General features: G+C 43.9%; 26 non-coding genes across 26 annotated transcripts; all 26 read right to left on the bottom strand.

The window, feature by feature from the left end:
* Window positions 1–568: 568 nt before the first annotated feature.
* On the bottom strand, window positions 569–650 carry trnal-aag (transfer RNA leucine (anticodon AAG)). The gene has a single exon. It is a non-coding gene; the product is annotated as a tRNA-Leu (tRNA).
* A 797-nt stretch (window positions 651–1,447) lies between these two features.
* On the bottom strand, window positions 1,448–1,519 carry trnag-ccc (transfer RNA glycine (anticodon CCC)). Its single transcript has one exon. It is a non-coding gene; the product is annotated as a tRNA-Gly (tRNA).
* A 278-nt stretch (window positions 1,520–1,797) lies between these two features.
* On the bottom strand, window positions 1,798–1,879 carry trnal-uag (transfer RNA leucine (anticodon UAG)). Its single transcript has one exon. It is a non-coding gene; the product is annotated as a tRNA-Leu (tRNA).
* A 731-nt stretch (window positions 1,880–2,610) lies between these two features.
* On the bottom strand, window positions 2,611–2,692 carry trnal-uaa (transfer RNA leucine (anticodon UAA)). Its single transcript has one exon. It is a non-coding gene; the product is annotated as a tRNA-Leu (tRNA).
* Window positions 2,693–3,195: 503 nt separating this feature from the next.
* Window positions 3,196–3,267, bottom strand: trnag-ccc (transfer RNA glycine (anticodon CCC)). The gene has a single exon. It is a non-coding gene; the product is annotated as a tRNA-Gly (tRNA).
* A 276-nt stretch (window positions 3,268–3,543) lies between these two features.
* On the bottom strand, window positions 3,544–3,625 carry trnal-uag (transfer RNA leucine (anticodon UAG)). The gene has a single exon. It is a non-coding gene; the product is annotated as a tRNA-Leu (tRNA).
* A 731-nt stretch (window positions 3,626–4,356) lies between these two features.
* On the bottom strand, window positions 4,357–4,438 carry trnal-uaa (transfer RNA leucine (anticodon UAA)). Its single transcript has one exon. It is a non-coding gene; the product is annotated as a tRNA-Leu (tRNA).
* A 731-nt stretch (window positions 4,439–5,169) lies between these two features.
* On the bottom strand, window positions 5,170–5,251 carry trnal-uaa (transfer RNA leucine (anticodon UAA)). Its single transcript has one exon. It is a non-coding gene; the product is annotated as a tRNA-Leu (tRNA).
* A 789-nt stretch (window positions 5,252–6,040) lies between these two features.
* On the bottom strand, window positions 6,041–6,112 carry trnag-ccc (transfer RNA glycine (anticodon CCC)). Its single transcript has one exon. It is a non-coding gene; the product is annotated as a tRNA-Gly (tRNA).
* A 2,925-nt stretch (window positions 6,113–9,037) lies between these two features.
* trnal-aag (transfer RNA leucine (anticodon AAG)) lies at window positions 9,038–9,119 on the bottom strand. The gene has a single exon. It is a non-coding gene; the product is annotated as a tRNA-Leu (tRNA).
* Window positions 9,120–9,916: 797 nt separating this feature from the next.
* On the bottom strand, window positions 9,917–9,988 carry trnag-ccc (transfer RNA glycine (anticodon CCC)). Its single transcript has one exon. It is a non-coding gene; the product is annotated as a tRNA-Gly (tRNA).
* A 278-nt stretch (window positions 9,989–10,266) lies between these two features.
* Window positions 10,267–10,348, bottom strand: trnal-uag (transfer RNA leucine (anticodon UAG)). Its single transcript has one exon. It is a non-coding gene; the product is annotated as a tRNA-Leu (tRNA).
* A 731-nt stretch (window positions 10,349–11,079) lies between these two features.
* Window positions 11,080–11,161, bottom strand: trnal-uaa (transfer RNA leucine (anticodon UAA)). Its single transcript has one exon. It is a non-coding gene; the product is annotated as a tRNA-Leu (tRNA).
* A 789-nt stretch (window positions 11,162–11,950) lies between these two features.
* On the bottom strand, window positions 11,951–12,022 carry trnag-ccc (transfer RNA glycine (anticodon CCC)). The gene has a single exon. It is a non-coding gene; the product is annotated as a tRNA-Gly (tRNA).
* Window positions 12,023–14,946: 2,924 nt separating this feature from the next.
* On the bottom strand, window positions 14,947–15,028 carry trnal-aag (transfer RNA leucine (anticodon AAG)). Its single transcript has one exon. It is a non-coding gene; the product is annotated as a tRNA-Leu (tRNA).
* A 797-nt stretch (window positions 15,029–15,825) lies between these two features.
* Window positions 15,826–15,897, bottom strand: trnag-ccc (transfer RNA glycine (anticodon CCC)). Its single transcript has one exon. It is a non-coding gene; the product is annotated as a tRNA-Gly (tRNA).
* Window positions 15,898–16,175: 278 nt separating this feature from the next.
* Window positions 16,176–16,257, bottom strand: trnal-uag (transfer RNA leucine (anticodon UAG)). Its single transcript has one exon. It is a non-coding gene; the product is annotated as a tRNA-Leu (tRNA).
* Window positions 16,258–16,988: 731 nt separating this feature from the next.
* trnal-uaa (transfer RNA leucine (anticodon UAA)) lies at window positions 16,989–17,070 on the bottom strand. Its single transcript has one exon. It is a non-coding gene; the product is annotated as a tRNA-Leu (tRNA).
* Window positions 17,071–17,573: 503 nt separating this feature from the next.
* Window positions 17,574–17,645, bottom strand: trnag-ccc (transfer RNA glycine (anticodon CCC)). The gene has a single exon. It is a non-coding gene; the product is annotated as a tRNA-Gly (tRNA).
* A 2,924-nt stretch (window positions 17,646–20,569) lies between these two features.
* trnal-aag (transfer RNA leucine (anticodon AAG)) lies at window positions 20,570–20,651 on the bottom strand. The gene has a single exon. It is a non-coding gene; the product is annotated as a tRNA-Leu (tRNA).
* Window positions 20,652–21,448: 797 nt separating this feature from the next.
* trnag-ccc (transfer RNA glycine (anticodon CCC)) lies at window positions 21,449–21,520 on the bottom strand. The gene has a single exon. It is a non-coding gene; the product is annotated as a tRNA-Gly (tRNA).
* A 278-nt stretch (window positions 21,521–21,798) lies between these two features.
* trnal-uag (transfer RNA leucine (anticodon UAG)) lies at window positions 21,799–21,880 on the bottom strand. Its single transcript has one exon. It is a non-coding gene; the product is annotated as a tRNA-Leu (tRNA).
* Window positions 21,881–22,611: 731 nt separating this feature from the next.
* Window positions 22,612–22,693, bottom strand: trnal-uaa (transfer RNA leucine (anticodon UAA)). Its single transcript has one exon. It is a non-coding gene; the product is annotated as a tRNA-Leu (tRNA).
* Window positions 22,694–23,482: 789 nt separating this feature from the next.
* trnag-ccc (transfer RNA glycine (anticodon CCC)) lies at window positions 23,483–23,554 on the bottom strand. The gene has a single exon. It is a non-coding gene; the product is annotated as a tRNA-Gly (tRNA).
* Window positions 23,555–23,830: 276 nt separating this feature from the next.
* Window positions 23,831–23,912, bottom strand: trnal-uag (transfer RNA leucine (anticodon UAG)). The gene has a single exon. It is a non-coding gene; the product is annotated as a tRNA-Leu (tRNA).
* A 731-nt stretch (window positions 23,913–24,643) lies between these two features.
* On the bottom strand, window positions 24,644–24,725 carry trnal-uag (transfer RNA leucine (anticodon UAG)). The gene has a single exon. It is a non-coding gene; the product is annotated as a tRNA-Leu (tRNA).
* Window positions 24,726–24,761: the final 36 nt, after the last annotated feature.

Here is a 24,761-nt window from a genome sequence, read left to right as displayed (position 1 = left end):
TGGTTGAGGGGTGTGAATCTTCAACCAAGGCACAAACTAGGAAGTTTTCCATGTTGTGGAATACCAAAGTGCATTTAGACCCAAAAGTTGTATTTGCTTTTGGTTGAATACAGATCAGATTGAGATGGGCTGTGGAAGTGAGTGGTGGTGTAACTACATGATGTTAAGAAGCATTATTTAATTCCTCTGGGCAATTGTCACAGATTTTCCCACAGAGAGCATGGCCCGGGTGAGCAATCAATCTAATGCTGGATTCCTGAAAGAATCCATGGTCAGGGCAACAGCAGCAATGCATGGCCAGATAAAAAAGTGTGTGTGACATGACAGAGCATGAACTTTACAGAATGCATGCATTGTGCATTTTAAACAAAAAAAAAAAGTCCTTAACTTTCACTGCTGGTTTAATCATATAGGCAGAGGTGAGATTTGTAAAAAGACAGAGGATGAATATTATTGACTGCTAGATGTTCACCATTAGGTGTGTCATAGGTGTATTTTGTTTGCATGGCTGCTTGATGAACACCTAAAACTAAACACTACAATTAGTTCCCTGTACTTTAAAACATAATGGCAGCGGTGGGATTTGAACCCACGCCTCCGAAGAGACTGGAGCCTTAATCCAGCGCCTTAGACCGCTCGGCCACACTACCATTTGTTAGCTCATTTCCGATTCTGATTTGTTATTGAACACTTGAGATGAAGACATGACCTTAGCCAAAATTTGGCTTAAAAAGTTGCACAACACAAAAGCAGGACAAAAAAAAGGACTGCATTGGTTGGGAGTCCAACCTGGGTCAACTAACTGGAAGGCAGCTATGCTCACCACTATACAACCAAGGAACAAACTAGGAAGTTTTCCATGTTGTGGAATACCAAGGGCATTTAGACCCAAAAGTGGTTATTGCTTTTGGTTGAATACAGATCAGATTGAGATGGGCTGTGGAAGTGAGTGGTGATGTAACTACATGATGATTAGAAGCATTAACTAATTCGTCCGAGCAATTGTCACAGTTTTACCCACAGAAACCATGGCACTGGTGAGGAATCGATCTAGTGCTGGATGCCTGAAAGAATCCATGGGCAGGGCAACAGCAGCAATGCATGGCCAGATACAAAAGTGTGTGTGACATGACAGGGCATGAACTTTACAGAATGCATGCATTGTTCATATTAAACAAACAAAAACTAGTTCATGACCTTTACTGCATTTTTAATCACATAGGCAGTTGTGGGATTTGAACCCACATTTGTAAAACAGACTGGACATTTACACTAGTAGCACAGACCTTTCAGACAAGCTACCTTCTGTGAGATATATTAAATGCAACATCTTTACCATGACTATTTTGAGGAAACTAGTAATGCTTCACAGAACATACAGTGACAGGAGACAACCAAAAGCATCGTACAAAGATCAATGGTTTGCGTGTTGTTGTAAAAGGTCCATTGCATTGGCCGGGAATCGAACCCGGGTCAACTGCTTGGGAAGCAGCTATGCTCACCACTATACCACCAATGCACACAGCTTGCAGGTTGTCGTAGATTTTCTTAAAGGGAGCATGGCACTGATAAGGAGTCAAACTAATGTTTGATGTGTAGTTAGAAGCTATACTCAGGATTTTGAGAACAATTTATGGCCAGGTGAAAGAGTGCGTGGGTAAAAGGACAGAGGATGAATGTTATTGACTGCTAGATGTTCACCATCAGGTGTGTCGTGGGTGTATTGTGTTTGCATGGCTGCTTGATGAACACCTAAAACAAAACACTACAATTAGTTCCTTGTAGTTTTCATCATAATGGCAGCGGTGGGATTTGAACCCACGCCTCCGAAGAGACTGGAGCCTAAATCCAGCGCCTTAGACCGCTCGGCCACACTACCACTCATTAGGTTAATTTAGATCCTGATGTGTTATAGAACACTTGAGATGAAAACATGACCTTAGCCAAAATTTGGCTTAAAAAGTTGCACAACACAAAAGCAGGATGAAAAAAGAGGACTGCGTTGGCTGGGAGTCCAACCCGGGTCAACTAACCTGAAGGCAGCTATGCTCACCACTATACAACAAAGGCACAAACTAGGAAGTTTTCCATGTTGTGGAAAACCAAGGGCATTTAGACCCAAAAGTGGTTATTTCTTTTGGTTGAATAGAGATCAGATTGAGATGGGCTGTGGAAGTGAGTGGTACTGTAACTACATGATGTTTAGAAAAATTAACTATTTCTTCTGAGCAATTGTCACAGTTTTTCCCACAGACAGCATGGCACTGGTGAGGAATCAGTCTAGTGCTGGATGCCTGAAAGAATCCATGGTCAGGGCAACAGCAGCAATGCATGGCCAAAGGAAAAAAGTGTGTGTGTGACATGACAGAGCATGAACTTTACAGAATGCATGCATTGTGCATTTTAAACAAACAAAAACAAATTCGTAACTTTCACTGCTGGTTTAATCATAAAGGCAGAGGTGAGATTTGTAAAATGAAAGAGGATGAATGTTGTTGACTGCTAGATGTTCACCATCACTTGTGTCCTGGGTGTATTGTGTTTTCATGGCTGCTTGATGAACACCTAAAACTAAGCACTACAATTAGTTCCTTGTAGTTTTCATCATAATGGCAGCGGTGGGATTTGAACCCACGCCTCCAAAGAGACTGGAGCTTAAATCCAGCGCCTTAGACCGCTCGGCCACACTACCATTCGTTAGCTTATTTTAGATCCTGATGTGTTATAGAACAATTGAGATGAAAACATGACCTTAGCCAAAATGTGGCTTAAAATTTCACAACACAAAAGCAGGACAAAAAAAAGGACTGCGTTGGCTGGGAGTCGAACCCGGGTAAACTAATTGGAAGGCAGTTATGTTCACCACTATACAACCAAGGCACAAACTAAGAAGTTTTCCATGTTGTGGAATACCAAGGGCATTTAGACCCAAAAGTGGTTATTGCTTTTGGTTGAATACAGATCAGATTGAGATGGGCTGTGGAAGTGATTGGTGATGTACAACAGACTGGACATTTACACTAGTAGCACAGACCTTTCAGACAAGCTACCTTCTGTGAGATTTATTAAATGCAACATCTTTACCATGACTATTTTGGGGAAACTAGTAATGCTTCACAGAACATACAGTGACAGGGGACAACCAAAAGCATCGTACAAAGATCAATAGTTTGCGTGTTGTTGTAAAAGGTCCATTGCATTGGCCGGGAATCGAACCCGGGTCAACTGCTTGGGAAGCAGCCATGCTCACCACTATACCACCAATGCACACAGCTCGCAGGATGTCGTAGTTTTTCTTAAAGGGAGCATGGCACTGATAAGGGGTCAAACTAATGTTTGATGTGTAGTTAGAAGCTATACTCAGGATTTTGAGAACAATTTATGGCCAGGTGAAAGAGTGCGTGGGTAAAAGGACAGGATGAATGTTATTGACTGCCAGATGTTCACCATCAGGTGTGTCGTGGGTGTATTGTGTTTTAATGGCTGCTTGATGAACACCTAAAACTAAGCACTAAAATTAGTTCCCTGTACTTTAAAATATAATGGCAGCTGTGGGATTTGAACCCACGCCTCCGAAGAGACTGGAGCCTAAATCCAGCGCCTTAGACCGCTCGGCCACACTACCACGCATTAGGTTATTTTAGATCCTGATGTGTTATAGAACACTTGAGATGAAAACATGACCTTAGCCAAAATTTGGCTTAAAAAGTTGCACAACACAAAAGCAGGATGAAAAAAGAGGACTGCGTTGGCTGGGAGTCCAACCCGGGTCAACTAACCTGAAGGCAGCTATGCTCACCACTATACAACAAAGGCACAAACTAGGAAGTTTTCCATGTTGTGGAATACCAAGGGCATTTAGACCCAAAAGTGGTTATTTCTTTTGGTTGAATAGAGATCAGATTGAGATGGGCTGTGGAAGTGAGTGGTACTGTAACTACATGATGTTTAGAAAAATTAACTAATTCTTCTGAGCAATTGTCACAGTTTTTCCCACAGACAGCATGGCACTGGTGAGGAATCAATCTAGTGCTGGATGCCTGAAAGAATCCATGGTCAGGGCAACAGCAGCAATGCATGGCCAAATGAAAAAAGTGTGTGTGTGACATGACAGAGCATGAACTTTACAGAATGCATGCATTGTGCATTTTAAACAAACAAAAACAAATTCGTAACTTTCACTGCTGGTTTAATCATAAAGGCAGAGGTGAGATTTGTAAAATGAAAGAGGATGAATGTTGTTGACTGCTAGATGTTCACCATCACTTGTGTCCTGGGTGTATTGTGTTTTCATGGCTGCTTGATGAACACCTAAAACTAAGCACTACAATTAGTTCCTTGTAGTTTTCATCATAATGGCAGCGGTGGGATTTGAACCCACGCCTCCAAAGAGGCTGGAGCTTAAATCCAGCGCCTTAGACCGCTCGGCCACACTACCATTCGTTAGCTTATTTTAGATCCTGATGTGTTATAGAACAATTGAGATGAAAACATGACCTTAGCCAAAATTTGGCTTAAAAAGTTGCACAACACAAAAGCAGGATGAAAAAAGAGGACTGCGTTGGCTGGGAGTCCAACCCGGGTCAACTAACCTGAAGGCAGCTATGCTCACCACTATACAACAAAGGCACAAACTAGGAAGTTTTCCATGTTGTGGAATACCAAGGGCATTTAGACCCAAAAGTGGTTATTTCTTTTGGTTGAATAGAGATCAGATTGAGATGGGCTGTGGAAGTGAGTGGTACTGTAACTACATGATGTTTAGAAAAATTAACTAATTCTTCTGAGCAATTGTCACAGTTTTTCCCACAGACAGCATGGCACTGGTGAGGAATCAGTCTAGTGCTGGATGCCTGAAAGAATCCATGGTCAGGGCAACAGCAGCAATGCATGGCCAAATGAAAAAAGTGTGTGTGTGACATGACAGAGCATGAACTTTACAGAATGCATGCATTGTGCATTTTAAACAAACAAAAACAAATTCGTAACTTTCACTGCTGGTTTAATCATAAAGGCAGAGGTGAGATTTGTAAAATGAAAGAGGATGAATGTTGTTGACTGCTAGATGTTCACCATCACTTGTGTCCTGGGTGTATTGTGTTTTCATGGCTGCTTGATGAACACCTAAAACTAAGCACTACAATTAGTTCCTTGTAGTTTTCATCATAATGGCAGCGGTGGGATTTGAACCCACGCCTCCAAAGAGACTGGAGCTTAAATCCAGCGCCTTAGACCGCTCGGCCACACTACCATTCGTTAGCTTATTTTAGATCCTGATGTGTTATAGAACAATTGAGATGAAAACATGACCTTAGCCAAAATGTGGCTTAAAATTTCACAACACAAAAGCAGGACAAAAAAAAGGACTGCGTTGGCTGGGAGTCGAACCCGGGTAAACTAATTGGAAGGCAGTTATGTTCACCACTATACAACCAAGGCACAAACTAAGAAGTTTTCCATGTTGTGGAATACCAAGGGCATTTAGACCCAAAAGTGGTTATTGCTTTTGGTTGAATACAGATCAGATTGAGATGGGCTGTGGAAGTGATTGGTGATGTAACTACATAATGTTTAGAAGCATTAACTAATTCTTCTGAGCAATTGTCACAGTTTTACCCACAGACAGCATGGCACTGGTGAGGAATCGATCTAGTGCTGGATGCCTGAAAGAATCCATGCATCCAGCAGCAATGCATGGCCAGATACAAAAGTGTGTGTGACATGACAGGGCATGAACTTTACAGAATGCATGCATTGTTCATTTTAAACAAACAAAAACTAATTCATGACCTTTACTGCATTTTTAATCACATAGGCAGTTGTGGGATTTGAACCCACATTTGTACAACAGACTGGACATTTACACTAGTAGCACAGACCTTTCAGACAAGCTACCTTCTGTGAGATTTATTAAATGCAACATCTTTACCATGACTATTTTGGGGAAACTAGTAATGCTTCACAAAACATACAGTGACAGGAGACAACCAAAAGCACCGTACAAAGATCAATGATTTGCGTGCTGTTGTAAAAGGTCCATTGCATTGGCCGGGAATCGAACCCGGGTCAACTGCTTGGGAAGCAGCTATGCTCACCACTATACCACCAATGCACACAGCTTGCAGGATGTCGTAGTTTTTCTTAAAGGGAGCATGGCACTGATAAGGAGTCAAACTAATGTTTGATGTGTAGTTAGAAGCTATACTCAGGATTTTGAGAACAATTTATGGCCAGGTGAAAGAGTGCGTGGGTGAAAGGACAGGATGAATGTTATTGACTGCTAGATGTTCACCATCAGGTGTGTCGTGGGTGTATTGTGTTTTAATGGCTGCTTGATGAACACCTAAAACTAAGCACTACAATTAGTTCCCTGTACTTTAAAACATAATGGCAGCGGTGGGATTTGAACCCACGCCTCCGAAGAGACTGGAGCCTAAATCCAGCGCCTTAGCCCACTCGGCTCATTTTAGATCCTGATGTGTTAAAGAACACTTGAGATGAAGACATGACCTTATCCAAAATTTGGCTTAAAAAAAGAGGACTGCGTTGGCTGGGAGTCGAACCTGGGTATCTTGCTTGGAAGGCAGCTATGCTCAACACTATTCAGAATCAGAAACAGAATCGTATTTATTGGCCAAGTAAGTGCAAGCACATACAAGGAAATTGATTCCGGTAGATGGTGTCTCTCAAGTACAATGTAGGAAAAAAAGATAAAAAACAACAACAACAACAAACAACAACAATGTGCAAGGGTGTTGTGTTATTGTCCAAATTGTGGATTGTTTGTGATTTATAAATAACTATAACTATATCTACTATTTATGAATAAATAGGCAAAAAACAAACGAAATCTTATATACAAGTGAACATAAAGTGCAGTGTGTAATGATGGATGAGATTTACAGTATCAGCCGTTTAGGAGGGAGATGGCGAGGGGGAAGAAACTGTTCTTGTGTCGGCTAGGTCCTGGTCTGCAGGCTTCTATAACGTCTGCCAGCGAGCAGCAGGTCAAAGAGCCTGTGACCAGGGTGTGAGGGGTCTGAGATGATTTTCCCTGCCCTTTTCCTGGATCTTGAGAGGTACAGGTCCTGGATGGAGGGCAAGGGGGCACCGGTGATCCTTTCTGCTGACCGTACAGTCCGCTGCAGTCTGATCCTGTCCGGTTTAGTGGCTGCTCCATACCAGACAGTGATGGAGGAGCACAGGACAGACTCAATGACCGCAGTGTAGAACTGGATCAGCAGCTCCTGTGGAAGACTGTACTTCCCCAGTTGCCTCAGGAAGTACATCCTCTGCTGGGTCTTTTTGAGGATGGAGGAGATGTTGGTCTCCCACTTCAGGTCCTGGGAAATGGTGGTGCCTAGGAATGTGAAGGTCTCCACAATAGACACCAGCCTGTCTGATATAGTGAGGGGGAGCAATGTTGAGGGATGTCTCCTGAAGTCCACCGTCATCTCCACAGTCTTAAGCGTGTTCAGCACCAGGTTGTGTTGACTGCACCAGAGTACCAGACGCTCAACTTCCTGTCGGTATGCAGACTCATCACCATCCTGCATGAGCCCAATGACAGTGGTGTCGTCTGCAAACTTCAGGAGTTTCACAGTTGAGTTCCTGGAGGGCAGTCGTTGGTGTACAGGGAGAAGAGAAGTGGGGAGAGGACACATCCGTGAGGGGCACCAGTACTGAGGGACCGTGTTCCAGAAGTGATCTCCCTCAGCCTCACTTGCTGCTTCCTGTCTGTCAGGAAGCTGGTGATCCACTTGCAGGTACCAGGTGACACGCTGAGCTGGGAGAGTTTGGAGGTGAGGAGTTCAGGCACAATGGTGTTGAATGCCGAGCTGAAGTCCACAAACAGAATCCTGGCATAGGTTCCCGGGCGGTCGAGATGTTGCAGGATGTAATGCAGCCCCATATTCACTACATCATCCACCGACCTGTTTGCCCGGTAGGCAAACTGCAGGGGGTCCAGTTGGTGTTCTGTGATGTCCTTTAGATGGGCTAAAACCAGGCGTTCAAAGGATTTCATGACCACAGACGTCAAGACGACAGGTCTGTAGTCATTTGGAACAGTGATGGTGGGTTTCTTGGGGACCGGAATAATGGTGGAGCGTTTGAAGCAGGTGGGAACTTCACACAGCTCCAGGGATCTGTTGAAGATGTGGGGGAAGATGGGAGCCAGCTGTTCAGCACAGGCTTTGAGACAAGAGGGGGAGACACTGTCTGGACCTGCGGCTTTCCTGGTCTTCTGTTTCTGGAACAGCCAACGCACATCTTCAACGTGTATTCTGAGTTTCAGGGGGGGTGGGGGGGTTGTGATTGGAGTCGTTGACTCTGGGCAGGGGAGGGTGAGGGAGGAGGGTGGGGGGGGAGAGAGGTGTGACAGGGTTCATTGTCTCTGGGAAGGGGTGGGTGACAGAGGAGGATGGGGGGGTTTGAGGAGTGATGGTGGTCTGTGTTTCTGGAGTGGGGTGGTTGAGGGGTGTGAATCTTCAACCAAGGCACAAACTAGGAAGTTTTCCATGTTGTGGAATACCAAAGTGCATTTAGACCCAAAAGTTGTATTTGCTTTTGGTTGAATACAGATCAGATTGAGATGGGCTGTGGAAGTGAGTGGTGGTGTAACTACATGATGTTAAGAAGCATTATTTAATTCCTCTGGGCAATTGTCACAGATTTTCCCACAGAGAGCATGGCCCGGGTGAGCAATCAATCTAATGCTGGATTCCTGAAAGAATCCATGGTCAGGGCAACAGCAGCAATGCATGGCCAGATAAAAAAGTGTGTGTGACATGACAGAGCATGAACTTTACAGAATGCATGCATTGTGCATTTTAAACAAAAAAAAAAAGTCCTTAACTTTCACTGCTGGTTTAATCATATAGGCAGAGGTGAGATTTGTAAAAAGACAGAGGATGAATATTATTGACTGCTAGATGTTCACCATTAGGTGTGTCATAGGTGTATTTTGTTTGCATGGCTGCTTGATGAACACCTAAAACTAAACACTACAATTAGTTCCCTGTACTTTAAAACATAATGGCAGCGGTGGGATTTGAACCCACGCCTCCGAAGAGACTGGAGCCTTAATCCAGCGCCTTAGACCGCTCGGCCACACTACCATTTGTTAGCTCATTTCCGATTCTGATTTGTTATTGAACACTTGAGATGAAGACATGACCTTAGCCAAAATTTGGCTTAAAAAGTTGCACAACACAAAAGCAGGACAAAAAAAAGGACTGCATTGGTTGGGAGTCCAACCTGGGTCAACTAACTGGAAGGCAGCTATGCTCACCACTATACAACCAAGGAACAAACTAGGAAGTTTTCCATGTTGTGGAATACCAAGGGCATTTAGACCCAAAAGTGGTTATTGCTTTTGGTTGAATACAGATCAGATTGAGATGGGCTGTGGAAGTGAGTGGTGATGTAACTACATGATGATTAGAAGCATTAACTAATTCGTCCGAGCAATTGTCACAGTTTTACCCACAGAAACCATGGCACTGGTGAGGAATCGATCTAGTGCTGGATGCCTGAAAGAATCCATGGGCAGGGCAACAGCAGCAATGCATGGCCAGATACAAAAGTGTGTGTGACATGACAGGGCATGAACTTTACAGAATGCATGCATTGTTCATATTAAACAAACAAAAACTAGTTCATGACCTTTACTGCATTTTTAATCACATAGGCAGTTGTGGGATTTGAACCCACATTTGTAAAACAGACTGGACATTTACACTAGTAGCACAGACCTTTCAGACAAGCTACCTTCTGTGAGATATATTAAATGCAACATCTTTACCATGACTATTTTGAGGAAACTAGTAATGCTTCACAGAACATACAGTGACAGGAGACAACCAAAAGCATCGTACAGAGATCAATGGTTTGCGTGTTGTTGTAAAAGGTCCATTGCATTGGCCGGGAATCGAACCCGGGTCAACTGCTTGGGAAGCAGCTATGCTCACCACTATACCACCAATGCACACAGCTTGCAGGTTGTCGTAGATTTTCTTAAAGGGAGCATGGCACTGATAAGGAGTCAAACTAATGTTTGATGTGTAGTTAGAAGCTATACTCAGGATTTTGAGAACAATTTATGGCCAGGTGAAAGAGTGCGTGGGTAAAAGGACAGAGGATGAATGTTATTGACTGCTAGATGTTCACCATCAGGTGTGTCGTGGGTGTATTGTGTTTGCATGGCTGCTTGATGAACACCTAAAACAAAACACTACAATTAGTTCCTTGTAGTTTTCATCATAATGTCAGCGGTGGGATTTGAACCCACGCCTCCGAAGAGACTGGAGCCTAAATCCAGCGCCTTAGACCGCTCGGCCACACTACCACTCATTAGGTTAATTTAGATCCTGATGTGTTATAGAACACTTGAGATGAAAACATGACCTTAGCCAAAATTTGGCTTAAAAAGTTGCACAACACAAAAGCAGGATGAAAAAAGAGGACTGCGTTGGCTGGGAGTCCAACCCGGGTCAACTAACCTGAAGGCAGCTATGCTCACCACTATACAACAAAGGCACAAACTAGGAAGTTTTCCATGTTGTGGAAAACCAAGGGCATTTAGACCCAAAAGTGGTTATTTCTTTTGGTTGAATAGAGATCAGATTGAGATGGGCTTTGGAAGTGAGTGGTACTGTAACTACATGATGTTTAGAAAAATTAACTATTTCTTCTGAGCAATTGTCACAGTTTTTCCCACAGACAGCATGGCACTGGTGAGGAATCAATCTAGTGCTGGATGCCTGAAAGAATCCATGGTCAGGGCAACAGCAGCAATGCATGGCCAAAGGAAAAAAGTGTGTGTGTGACATGACAGAGCATGAACTTTACAGAATGCATGCATTGTGCATTTTAAACAAACAAAAACAAATTCGTAACTTTCACTGCTGGTTTAATCATAAAGGCAGAGGTGAGATTTGTAAAATGAAAGAGGATGAATGTTGTTGACTGCTAGATGTTCACCATCACTTGTGTCCTGGGTGTATTGTGTTTTCATGGCTGCTTGATGAACACCTAAAACTAAGCACTACAATTAGTTCCTTGTAGTTTTCATCATAATGGCAGCGGTGGGATTTGAACCCACGCCTCCAAAGAGACTGGAGCTTAAATCCAGCGCCTTAGACCGCTCGGCCACACTACCATTCGTTAGCTTATTTTAGATCCTGATGTGTTATAGAACAATTGAGATGAAAACATGACCTTAGCCAAAATGTGGCTTAAAATTTCACAACACAAAAGCAGGACAAAAAAAAGGACTGCGTTGGCTGGGAGTCGAACCCGGGTAAACTAATTGGAAGGCAGTTATGTTCACCACTATACAACCAAGGCACAAACTAAGAAGTTTTCCATGTTGTGGAATACCAAGGGCATTTAGACCCAAAAGTGGTTATTGCTTTTGGTTGAATACAGATCAGATTGAGATGGGCTGTGGAAGTGATTGGTGATGTAACTACATAATGTTTAGAAGCATTAACTAATTCTTCTGAGCAATTGTCACAGTTTTACCCACAGACAGCATGGCACTGGTGAGGAATCGATCTAGTGCTGGATGCCTGAAAGAATCCATGCATCCAGCAGCAATGCATGGCCAGATACAAAAGTGTGTGTGACATGACAGGGCATGAACTTTACAGAATGCATGCATTGTTCATTTTAAACAAACAAAAACTAATTCATGACCTTTACTGCATTTTTAATCACATAGGCAGTTGTGGGATTTGAACCCACATTTGTACAACAGACTGGACATTTACACTAGTAGCACAGACCTTTCAGACAAGCTACCTTCTGTGAGATTTATTAAATGCAACATCTTTACCATGACTATTTTGGGGAAACTAGTAATGCTTCACAAAACATACAGTGACAGGAGACAACCAAAAGCATCGTACAAAGATCAATGATTTGCGTGCTGTTGTAAAAGGTCCATTGCATTGGCCGGGAATCGAACCCGGGTCAACTGCTTGGGAAGCAGCTATGCTCACCACTATACCACCAATGCACACAGCTTGCAGGATGTCGTAGTTTTTCTTAAAGGGAGCATGGCACTGATAAGGAGTCAAACTAATGTTTGATGTGTAGTTAGAAGCTATGCTCAGGATTTTGAGAACAATTTATGGCCAGGTGAAAGAGTGCGTGGGTGAAAGGACAGGATGAATGTTATTGACTGCTAGATGTTCACCATCAGGTGTGTCGTGGGTGTATTGTGTTTTAATGGCTGCTTGATGAACACCTAAAACTAAGCACTACAATTAGTTCCCTGTACTTTAAAACATAATGGCAGCGGTGGGATTTGAACCCACGCCTCCGAAGAGACTGGAGCCTAAATCCAGCGCCTTAGCCCACTCGGCTCATTTTAGATCCTGATGTGTTAAAGAACACTTGAGATGAAGACATGACCTTATCCAAAATTTGGCTTAAAAAAAGAGGACTGCATTGGCTGGGAGTCGAACCTGGGTATCTTGCTTGGAAGGCAGCTATGCTCAACACTATTCAGAATCAGAAACAGAATCGTATTTATTGGCCAAGTAAGTGCAAGCACATACAAGGAAATTGATTCCGGTAGATGGTGTCTCTCAAGTACAATGTAGGAAAAAAAGATAAAAAACAACAACAACAACAAACAACAACAATGTGCAAGGGTGTTGTGTTATTGTCCAAATTGTGGATTGTTTGTGATTTATAAATAACTATAACTATATCTACTATTTATGAATAAATAGGCAAAAAACAAACGAAATCTTATATACAAGTGAACATAAAGTGCAGTGTGTAATGATGGATGAGATTTACAGTATCAGCCGTTTAGGAGGGAGATGGCGAGGGGGAAGAAACTGTTCTTGTGTCGGCTGGTCCTGGTCTGCAGGCTTCTATAACGTCTGCCAGCGAGCAGCAGGTCAAAGAGCCTGTGACCAGGGTGTGAGGGGTCTGAGATGATTTTCCCTGCCCTTTTCCTGGATCTTGAGAGGTACAGGTCCTGGATGGAGGGCAAGGGGGCACCGGTGATCCTTTCTGCTGACCGTACAGTCCGCTGCAGTCTGATCCTGTCCGGTTTAGTGGCTGCTCCATACCAGACAGTGATGGAGGAGCACAGGACAGACTCAATGACCGCAGTGTAGAACTGGATCAGCAGCTCCTGTGGAAGACTGTACTTCCCCAGTTGCCTCAGGAAGTACATCCTCTGCTGGGTCTTTTTGAGGATGGAGGAGATGTTGGTCTCCCACTTCAGGTCCTGGGAAATGGTGGTGCCTAGGAATGTGAAGGTCTCCACAATAGACACCAGCCTGTCTGATATAGTGAGGGGGAGCAATGTTGAGGGATGTCTCCTGAAGTCCACCGTCATCTCCACAGTCTTAAGCGTGTTCAGCACCAGGTTGTGTTGACTGCACCAGAGTACCAGACGCTCAACTTCCTGTCGGTATGCAGACTCATCACCATCCTGCATGAGCCCAATGACAGTGGTGTCGTCTGCAAACTTCAGGAGTTTCACAGTTGAGTTCCTGGAGGGCAGTCGTTGGTGTACAGGGAGAAGAGAAGTGGGGAGAGGACACATCCGTGAGGGGCACCAGTACTGAGGGACCGTGTTCCAGAAGTGATCTCCCTCAGCCTCACTTGCTGCTTCCTGTCTGTCAGGAAGCTGGTGATCCACTTGCAGGTACCAGGTGACACGCTGAGCTGGGAGAGTTTGGAGGTGAGGAGTTCAGGCACAATGGTGTTGAATGCCGAGCTGAAGTCCACAAACAGAATCCTGGCATAGGTTCCCGGGCGGTCGAGATGTTGCAGGATGTAATGCAGCCCCATATTCACTACATCATCCACCGACCTGTTTGCCCGGTAGGCAAACTGCAGGGGGTCCAGTTGGTGTTCTGTGATGTCCTTTAGATGGGCTAAAACCAGGCGTTCAAAGGATTTCATGACCACAGACGTCAAGACGACAGGTCTGTAGTCATTTGGAACAGTGATGGTGGGTTTCTTGGGGACCGGAATAATGGTGGAGCGTTTGAAGCAGGTGGGAACTTCACACAGCTCCAGGGATCTGTTGAAGATGTGGGGGAAGATGGGAGCCAGCTGTTCAGCACAGGCTTTGAGACAAGAGGGGGAGACACTGTCTGGACCTGCGGCTTTCCTGGTCTTCTGTTTCTGGAACAGCCAACGCACATCTTCAACGTGTATTCTGAGTTTCAGGGGGGGTGGGGGGGGTTGTGATTGGAGTCGTTGACTCTGGGCAGGGGAGGGTGAGGGAGGAGGGTGGGGGGGGAGAGAGGTGTGACAGGGTTCATTGTCTCTGGGAAGGGGTGGGTGACAGAGGAGGATGGGGGGGTTTGAGGAGTGATGGTGGTCTGTGTTTCTGGAGTGGGGTGGTTGAGGGGTGTGAATCTTCAACCAAGGCACAAACTAGGAAGTTTTCCATGTTGTGGAATACCAAGGGCATTTAGACCCAAAAGTGGTTATTGCTTTTGGTTGAATACAGATCAGATTGAGATGGGCTGTGGAAGTGAGTGGTGGTGTAACTACATGATGTTAAGAAGCATTATTTAATTCCTCTGGGCAATTGTCACAGATTTTCCCACAGAGAGCATGGCCCGGGTGAGCAATCAATCTAATGCTGGATTCCTGAAAGAATCCATGGTCAGGGCAACAGCAGCAATGCATGGCCAGATAAAAAAGTGTGTGTGACATGACAGAGCATGAACTTTACAGAATGCATGCATTGTGCATTTTAAACAAAAAAAAAAAGTCCTTAACTTTCACTGCTGGTTTAATCATATAGGCAGAGGTGAGATTTGTAAAAAGACAGAGGATGAATATTATTGACTGCTAGATGTTCACCATTAGGTGTGTCATAGGTGTATTTTGTTTGCATGGCTGCTTGATGAACACCTAAAACTAAACACTACAATTAGTTCCCTGTACTTTAAAACATAATGGCAGCGGTGGGATTTGAACCCACGCCTCCGAAGAGACTGGAGCCTTAATCCAGCGCCTTAGACCGCTCGGCCACACTACCATTTGTTAGCTCATTTCCGATTCTGATTTGTTATTGAACACTTGAGATGAAGACATGACCTTAGCCAAAATTTGGCTTAAAAAGTTGCACAACACAAAAGCAGGACAAAAAAAAGGACTGCATTGGTTGGGAGTCCAACCTGGGTCAACTAACTGGAAGGCAGCTATGCTCACCACTATACAACCAAGGAACAAACTAGGAAGTTTTCCATGTTGTGGAATACCAAGGGCATTTAGACCCAAAAGTGGTTATTGCTTTTGGTTGAATACAGATCAGATTGAGATGGGCTGTGGAAGTGAGTGGTGATGTAACTACATGATGATTAGAAGCATTAACTAATTCGTCCGAGCAATTGTCACAGTTTTACCCACAGAAACCATGGCACTGGTGAGGAATCGATCTAGTGCTGGATGCCTGAAAGAATCCATGGGCAGGGCAACAGCAGCAATGCATGGCCAGATACAAAAGTGTGTGTGACATGACAGGGCATGAACTTTACAGAATGCATGCATTGTTCATATTAAACAAACAAAAACTAGTTCATGACCTTTACTGCATTTTTAATCACATAGGCAGTTGTGGGATTTGAACCCACATTTGTAAAACAGACTGGACTTTTACACTAGTAGCACAGACCTTTCAGACAAGCTACCTTCTGTGAGATATATTAAATGCAACATCTTTACCATGACTATTTTGAGGAAACTAGTAATGCTTCACAGAACATACAGTGACAGGAGACAACCAAAAGCATCGTACAAAGATCAATGGTTTGCGTGTTGTTGTAAAAGGTCCATTGCATTGGCCGGGAACCGAACCCGGGTCAACTGCTTGGGAAGCAGCTATGCTCACCACTATACCACCAATGCACACAGCTTGCAGGTTGTCGTAGATTTTCTTAAAGGGAGCATGGCACTGATAAGGAGTCAAACTAATGTTTGATGTGTAGTTAGAAGCTATACTCAGGATTTTGAGAACAATTTATGGCCAGGTGAAAGAGTGCGTGGGTAAAAGGACAGAGGATGAATGTTATTGACTGCTAGATGTTCACCATCAGGTGTGTCGTGGGTGTATTGTGTTTGCATGGCTGCTTGATGAACACCTAAAACAAAACACTACAATTAGTTCCTTGTAGTTTTCATCATAATGGCAGCGGTGGGATTTGAACCCACGCCTCCGAAGAGACTGGAGCCTAAATCCAGCGCCTTAGACCGCTCGGCCACACTACCACTCATTAGGTTAATTTAGATCCTGATGTGTTATAGAACACTTGAGATGAAAACATGACCTTAGCCAAAATTTGGCTTAAAAAGTTGCACAACACAAAAGCAGGATGAAAAAAGAGGACTGCGTTGGCTGGGAGTCCAACCCGGGTCAACTAACCTGAAGGCAGCTATGCTCACCACTATACAACAAAGGCACAAACTAGGAAGTTTTCCATGTTGTGGAAAACCAAGGGCATTTAGACCCAAAAGTGGTTATTTCTTTTGGTTGAATAGAGATCAGATTGAGATGGGCTGTGGAAGTGAGTGGTACTGTAACTACATGATGTTTAGAAAAATTAACTATTTCTTCTGAGCAATTGTCACAGTTTTTCCCACAGACAGCATGGCACTGGTGAGGAATCAGTCTAGTGCTGGATGCCTGAAAGAATCCATGGTCAGGGCAACAGCAGCAATGCATGGCCAAAGGAAAAAAGTGTGTGTGTGACATGACAGAGCATGAACTTTACAGAATGCATGCATTGTGCATTTTAAACAAACAAAAACAAATTCGTAACTTTCACTGCTGGTTTAATCATAAAGGCAGAGGTGAGATTTGTAAAATGAAAGAGGATGAATGTTGTTGACTGCTAGATGTTCACCATCACTTGTGTCCTGGGTGTATTGTGTTTTCATGGCTGCTTGATGAACACCTAAAACTAAGCACTACAATTAGTTCCTTGTAGTTTTCATCATAATGGCAGCGGTGGGATTTGAACCCACGCCTCCAAAGAGACTGGAGCTTAAATCCAGCGCCTTAGACCGCTCGGCCACACTACCATTCGTTAGCTTATTTTAGATCCTGATGTGTTATAGAACAATTGAGATGAAAACATGACCTTAGCCAAAATGTGGCTTAAAATTTCACAACACAAAAGCAGGACAAAAAAAAGGACTGCGTTGGCTGGGAGTCGAACCCGGGTAAACTAATTGGAAGGCAGTTATGTTCACCACTATACAACCAAGGCACAAACTAAGAAGTTTTCCATGTTGTGGAATACCAAGGGCATTTAGACCCAAAAGTGGTTATTGCTTTTGGTTGAATACAGATCAGATTGAGATGGGCTGTGGAAGTGATTGGTGATGTACAACAGACTGGACATTTACACTAGTAGCACAGACCTTTCAGACAAGCTACCTTCTGTGAGATTTATTAAATGCAACATCTTTACCATGACTATTTTGGGGAAACTAGTAATGCTTCACAAAACATACAGTGACAGGAGACAACCAAAAGCATCGTACAAAGATCAATGATTTGCGTGCTGTTGTAAAAGGTCCATTGCATTGGCCGGGAATCGAACCCGGGTCAACTGCTTGGGAAGCAGCTATGCTCACCACTATACCACCAATGCACACAGCTTGCAGGATGTCGTAGTTTTTCTTAAAGGGAGCATGGCACTGATAAGGAGTCAAACTAATGTTTGATGTGTAGTTAGAAGCTATGCTCAGGATTTTGAGAACAATTTATGGCCAGGTGAAAGAGTGCGTGGGTGAAAGGACAGGATGAATGTTATTGACTGCTAGATGTTCACCATCAGGTGTGTCGTGGGTGTATTGTGTTTTAATGGCTGCTTGATGAACACCTAAAACTAAGCACTACAATTAGTTCCCTGTACTTTAAAACATAATGGCAGCGGTGGGATTTGAACCCACGCCTCCGAAGAGACTGGAGCCTAAATCCAGCGCCTTAGCCCACTCGGCTCATTTTAGATCCTGATGTGTTAAAGAACACTTGAGATGAAGACATGACCTTATCCAAAATTTGGCTTAAAAAAAGAGGACTGCGTTGGCTGGGAGTCGAACCTGGGTATCTTGCTTGGAAGGCAGCTATGCTCAACACTATTCAGAATCAGAAACAGAATCGTATTTATTGGCCAAGTAAGTGCAAGCACATACAAGGAAATTGATTCCGGTAGATGGTGTCTCTCAAGTACAATGTAGGAAAAAAAGATAAAAAACAACAACAACAACAAACAACAACAATGTGCAAGGGTGTTGTGTTATTGTCCAAATTGTGGATTGTTTGTGATTTATAAATAACTATAACTATATCTACTATTTATGAATAAATAGGCAAAAAACAAACGAAATCTTATATACAAGTGAACATAAAGTGCAGTGTGTAATGATGGATGAGATTTACAGTATCAGCCGTTTAGGAGGGAGATGGCGAGGGGGAAGAAACTGTTCTTGTGTCGGCTGGTCCTGGTCTGCAGGCTTCTATAACGTCTGCCAGCGAGCAGCAGGTCAAAGAGCCTGTGACCAGGGTGTGAGGGGTCTGAGATGATTTTCCCTGCCCTTTTCCTGGATCTTGAGAGGTACAGGTCCTGGATGGAGGGCAAGGGGGCACCGGTGATCCTTTCTGCTGACCGTACAGTCCGCTGCAGTCTGATCCTGTCCGGTTTAGTGGCTGCTCCATACCAGACAGTGATGGAGGAGCACAGGACAGACTCAATGACCGCAGTGTAGAACTGGATCAGCAGCTCCTGTGGAAGACTGTACTTCCCCAGTTGCCTCAGGAAGTACATCCTCTGCTGGGTCTTTTTGAGGATGGAGGAGATGTTGGTCTCCCACTTCAGGTCCTGGGAAATGGTGGTGCCTAGGAATGTGAAGGTCTCCACAATAGACACCAGCCTGTCTGATATAGTGAGGGGGAGCAATGTTGAGGGATGTCTCCTGAAGTCCACCGTCATCTCCACAGTCTTAAGCGTGTTCAGCACCAGGTTGTGTTGACTGCACCAGAGTACCAGACGCTCAACTTCCTGTCGGTATGCAGACTCATCACCATCCTGGATGAGCCCAATGACAGTGGTGTCGTCTGCAAACTTCAGGAGTTTCACAGTTGAGTTCCTGGAGGGCAGTCGTTGGTGTACAGGGAGAAGAGAAGTGGGGAGAGGACACATCCGTGAGGGGCACCAGTACTGAGGGACCGTGTTCCAGAAGTGATCTCCCTCAGCCTCACTTGCTGCTTCCTGTCTGTCAGGAAGCTGGTGATCCACTTGCAGGTACCAGGTGACACGCTGAGCTGGGAGAGTTTGGAGGTGAGGAGTTCAGGCACAATGGTGTTGAATGCCGAGCTGAAGTCCACAAACAGAATCCTGGCATAGGTTCCCGGGCGGTCGAGATGTTGCAGGATGTAATGCAGCCCCATATTCACTACATCATCCACCGACCTGTTTGCCCGGTAGGCAAACTGCAGGGGGTCCAGTTGGTGTTCTGTGATGTCCTTTAGATGGGCTAAAACCAGGCGTTCAAAGGATTTCATGACCACAGACGTCAAGACGACAGGTCTGTAGTCATTTGGAACAGTGATGGTGGGTTTCTTGGGGACCGGAATAATGGTGGAGCGTTTGAAGCAGGTGGGAACTTCACACAGCTCCAGGGATCTGTTGAAGATGTGGGGGAAGATGGGAGCCAGCTGTTCAGCACAGGCTTTGAGACAAGAGGGGGAGACACTGTCTGGACCTGCGGCTTTCCTGGTCTTCTGTTTCTGGAACAGCCAACGCACATCTTCAACGTGTATTCTGAGTTTCAGGGGGGGTGGGGGGGGTTGTGATTGGAGTCGTTGACTCTGGGCAGGGGAGGGTGAGGGAGGAGGGTGGGGGGGAGAGAGGTGTGACAGGGTTCATTGTCTCTGGGAAGGGGTGGGTGACAGAGGAGGATGGGGGGGTTTGAGGAGTGATGGTGGTCTGTGTTTCTGGAGTGGGGTGGTTGAGGGGTGTGAATCTTCAACCAAGGCACAAACTAGGAAGTTTTCCATGTTGTGGAATACCAAAGTGCATTTAGACCCAAAAGTTGTATTTGCTTTTGGTTGAATACAGATCAGATTGAGATGGGCTGTGGAAGTGAGTGGTGGTGTAACTACATGATGTTAAGAAGCATTATTTAATTCCTCTGGGCAATTGTCACAGATTTTCCCACAGAGAGCATGGCCCGGGTGAGCAATCAATCTAATGCTGGATTCCTGAAAGAATCCATGGTCAGGGCAACAGCAGCAATGCATGGCCAGATAAAAAAGTGTGTGTGACATGACAGAGCATGAACTTTACAGAATGCATGCATTGTGCATTTTAAACAAAAAAAAAAAGTCCTTAACTTTCACTGCTGGTTTAATCATATAGGCAGAGGTGAGATTTGTAAAAAGACAGAGGATGAATATTATTGACTGCTAGATGTTCACCATTAGGTGTGTCATAGGTGTATTTTGTTTGCATGGCTGCTTGATGAACACCTAAAACTAAACACTACAATTAGTTCCCTGTACTTTAAAACATAATGGCAGCGGTGGGATTTGAACCCACGCCTCCGAAGAGACTGGAGCCTTAATCCAGCGCCTTAGACCGCTCGGCCACACTACCATTTGTTAGCTCATTTCCGATTCTGATTTGTTATTGAACACTTGAGATGAAGACATGACCTTAGCCAAAATTTGGCTTAAAAAGTTGCACAACACAAAAGCAGGACAAAAAAAAGGACTGCATTGGTTGGGAGTCCAACCTGGGTCAACTAACTGGAAGGCAGCTATGCTCACCACTATACAACCAAGGAACAAACTAGGAAGTTTTCCATGTTGTGGAATACCAAGGGCATTTAGACCCAAAAGTGGTTATTGCTTTTGGTTGAATACAGATCAGATTGAGATGGGCTGTGGAAGTGAGTGGTGATGTAACTACATGATGATTAGAAGCATTAACTAATTCGTCCGAGCAATTGTCACAGTTTTACCCACAGAAACCATGGCACTGGTGAGGAATCGATCTAGTGCTGGATGCCTGAAAGAATCCATGGGCAGGGCAACAGCAGCAATGCATGGCCAGATACAAAAGTGTGTGTGACATGACAGGGCATGAACTTTACAGAATGCATGCATTGTTCATATTAAACAAACAAAAACTAGTTCATGACCTTTACTGCATTTTTAATCACATAGGCAGTTGTGGGATTTGAACCCACATTTGTAAAACAGACTGGACTTTTACACTAGTAGCACAGACCTTTCAGACAAGCTACCTTCTGTGAGATATATTAAATGCAACATCTTTACCATGACTATTTTGAGGAAACTAGTAATGCTTCACAGAACATACAGTGACAGGAGACAACCAAAAGCATCGTACAAAGATCAATGGTTTGCGTGTTGTTGTAAAAGGTCCATTGCATTGGCCGGGAATCGAACCCGGGTCAACTGCTTGGGAAGCAGCTATGCTCACCACTATACCACCAATGCACACAGCTTGCAGGTTGTCGTAGATTTTCTTAAAGGGAGCATGGCACTGATAAGGAGTCAAACTAATGTTTGATGTGTAGTTAGAAGCTATACTCAGGATTTTGAGAACAATTTATGGCCAGGTGAAAGAGTGCGTGGGTAAAAGGACAGAGGATGAATGTTATTGACTGCTAGATGTTCACCATCAGGTGTGTCGTGGGTGTATTGTGTTTGCATGGCTGCTTGATGAACACCTAAAACAAAACACTACAATTAGTTCCTTGTAGTTTTCATCATAATGGCAGCGGTGGGATTTGAACCCACGCCTCCGAAGAGACTGGAGCCTAAATCCAGCGCCTTAGACCGCTCGGCCACACTACCACTCATTAGGTTAATTTAGATCCTGATGTGTTATAGAACACTTGAGATGAAAACATGACCTTAGCCAAAATTTGGCTTAAAAAGTTGCACAACACAAAAGCAGGATGAAAAAAGAGGACTGCGTTGGCTGGGAGTCCAACCCGGGTCAACTAACCTGAAGGCAGCTATGCTCACCACTATACAACAAAGGCACAAACTAGGAAGTTTTCCATGTTGTGGAAAACCAAGGGCATTTAGACCCAAAAGTGGTTATTTCTTTTGGTTGAATAGAGATCAGATTGAGATGGGCTGTGGAAGTGAGTGGTACTGTAACTACATGATGTTTAGAAAAATTAACTATTTCTTCTGAGCAATTGTCACAGTTTTTCCCACAGACAGCATGGCACTGGTGAGGAATCAGTCTAGTGCTGGATGCCTGAAAGAATCCATGGTCAGGGCAACAGCAGCAATGCATGGCCAAAGGAAAAAAGTGTGTGTGTGACATGACAGAGCATGAACTTTACAGAATGCATGCATTGTGCATTTTAAACAAACAAAAACAAATTCGTAACTTTCACTGCTGGTTTAATCATAAAGGCAGAGGTGAGATTTGTAAAATGAAAGAGGATGAATGTTGTTGACTGCTAGATGTTCACCATCACTTGTGTCCTGGGTGTATTGTGTTTTCATGGCTGCTTGATGAACACCTAAAACTAAGCACTACAATTAGTTCCTTGTAGTTTTCATCATAATGGCAGCGGTGGGATTTGAACCCACGCCTCCAAAGAGACTGGAGCTTAAATCCAGCGCCTTAGACCGCTCGGCCACACTACCATTCGTTAGCTTATTTTAGATCCTGATGTGTTATAGAACAATTGAGATGAAAACATGACCTTAGCCAAAATGTGGCTTAAAATTTCACAACACAAAAGCAGGACAAAAAAAAGGACTGCGTTGGCTGGGAGTCGAACCCGGGTAAACTAATTGGAAGGCAGTTATGTTCACCACTATACAACCAAGGCACAAACTAAGAAGTTTTCCATGTTGTGGAATACCAAGGGCATTTAGACCCAAAAGTGGTTATTGCTTTTGGTTGAATACAGATCAGATTGAGATGGGCTGTGGAAGTGATTGGTGATGTAACTACATAATGTTTAGAAGCATTAACTAATTCTTCTGAGCAATTGTCACAGTTTTACCCACAGACAGCATGGCACTGGTGAGGAATCGATCTAGTGCTGGATGCCTGAAAGAATCCATGCATCCAGCAGCAATGCATGGCCAGATACAAAAGTGTGTGTGACATGACAGGGCATGAACTTTACAGAATGCATGCATTGTTCATTTTAAACAAACAAAAACTAATTCATGACCTTTACTGCATTTTTAATCACATAGGCAGTTGTGGGATTTGAACCCACATTTGTACAACAGACTGGACATTTACACTAGTAGCACAGACCTTTCAGACAAGCTACCTTCTGTGAGATTTATTAAATGCAACATCTTTACCATGACTATTTTGGGGAAACTAGTAATGCTTCACAAAACATACAGTGACAGGAGACAACCAAAAGCATCGTACAAAGATCAATGATTTGCGTGCTGTTGTAAAAGGTCCATTGCATTGGCCGGGAATCGAACCCGGGTCAACTGCTTGGGAAGCAGCTATGCTCACCACTATACCACCAATGCACACAGCTTGCAGGATGTCGTAGTTTTTCTTAAAGGGAGCATGGCACTGATAAGGAGTCAAACTAATGTTTGATGTGTAGTTAGAAGCTATACTCAGGATTTTGAGAACAATTTATGGCCAGGTGAAAGAGTGCGTGGGTGAAAGGACAGGATGAATGTTATTGACTGCTAGATGTTCACCATCAGGTGTGTCGTGGGTGTATTGTGTTTTAATGGCTGCTTGATGAACACCTAAAACTAAGCACTACAATTAGTTCCCTGTACTTTAAAACATAATGGCAGCGGTGGGATTTGAACCCACGCCTCCGAAGAGACTGGAGCCTAAATCCAGCGCCTTAGACCGCTCGGCCACACTACCACGCATTAGGTTATTTTAGATCCTGATGTGTTATAGAACACTTGAGATGAAAACATGACCTTAGCCAAAATTTGGCTTAAAAAGTTGCACAACACAAAAGCATGATGAAAAAAGAGGACTGCGTTGGCTGGGAGTCCAACCCGGGTCAACTAACCTGAAGGCAGCTATGCTCACCACTATACAACAAAGGCACAAACTAGGAAGTTTTCCATGTTGTGGAATACCAAGGGCATTTAGACCCAAAAGTGGTTATTTCTTTTGGTTGAATAGAGATCAGATTGAGATGGGCTGTGGAAGTGAGTGGTACTGTAACTACATGATGTTTAGAAAAATTAACTAATTCTTCTGAGCAATTGTCACAGTTTTTCCCACAGACAGCATGGCACTGGTGAGGAATCAATCTAGTGCTGGATGCCTGAAAGAATCCATGGTCAGGGCAACAGCAGCAATGCATGGCCAAATGAAAAAAGTGTGTGTGTGACATGACAGAGCATGAACTTTACAGAATGCATGCATTGTGCATTTTAAACAAACAAAAACAAATTCGTAACTTTCACTGCTGGTTTAATCATAAAGGCAGAGGTGAGATTTGTAAAATGAAAGAGGATGAATGTTGTTGACTGCTAGATGTTCACCATCAGGTGTGTCGTGGGTGTATTGTGTTTGCATGGCTGCTTGATGAACACCTAAAACAAAACACTACAATTAGTTCCTTGTAGTTTTCATCATAATGGCAGCAGTGGGATTTGAACCCACGCCTCCGAAGAGACTGGAGCCTAAATCCAGCGCCTTAGACCGCTCGGCCACACTACCACTCATTAGGTTATTTTAGATCCTGATGTGTTATAG

Source organism: Denticeps clupeoides, unplaced genomic scaffold (genome assembly GCF_900700375.1).
Source record: "Denticeps clupeoides unplaced genomic scaffold, fDenClu1.1, whole genome shotgun sequence".
Classification (NCBI taxonomy): Eukaryota; Metazoa; Chordata; class Actinopteri; order Clupeiformes; family Denticipitidae; genus Denticeps; species Denticeps clupeoides.
This window is presented reverse-complemented; position numbering and strand designations above follow the sequence as displayed.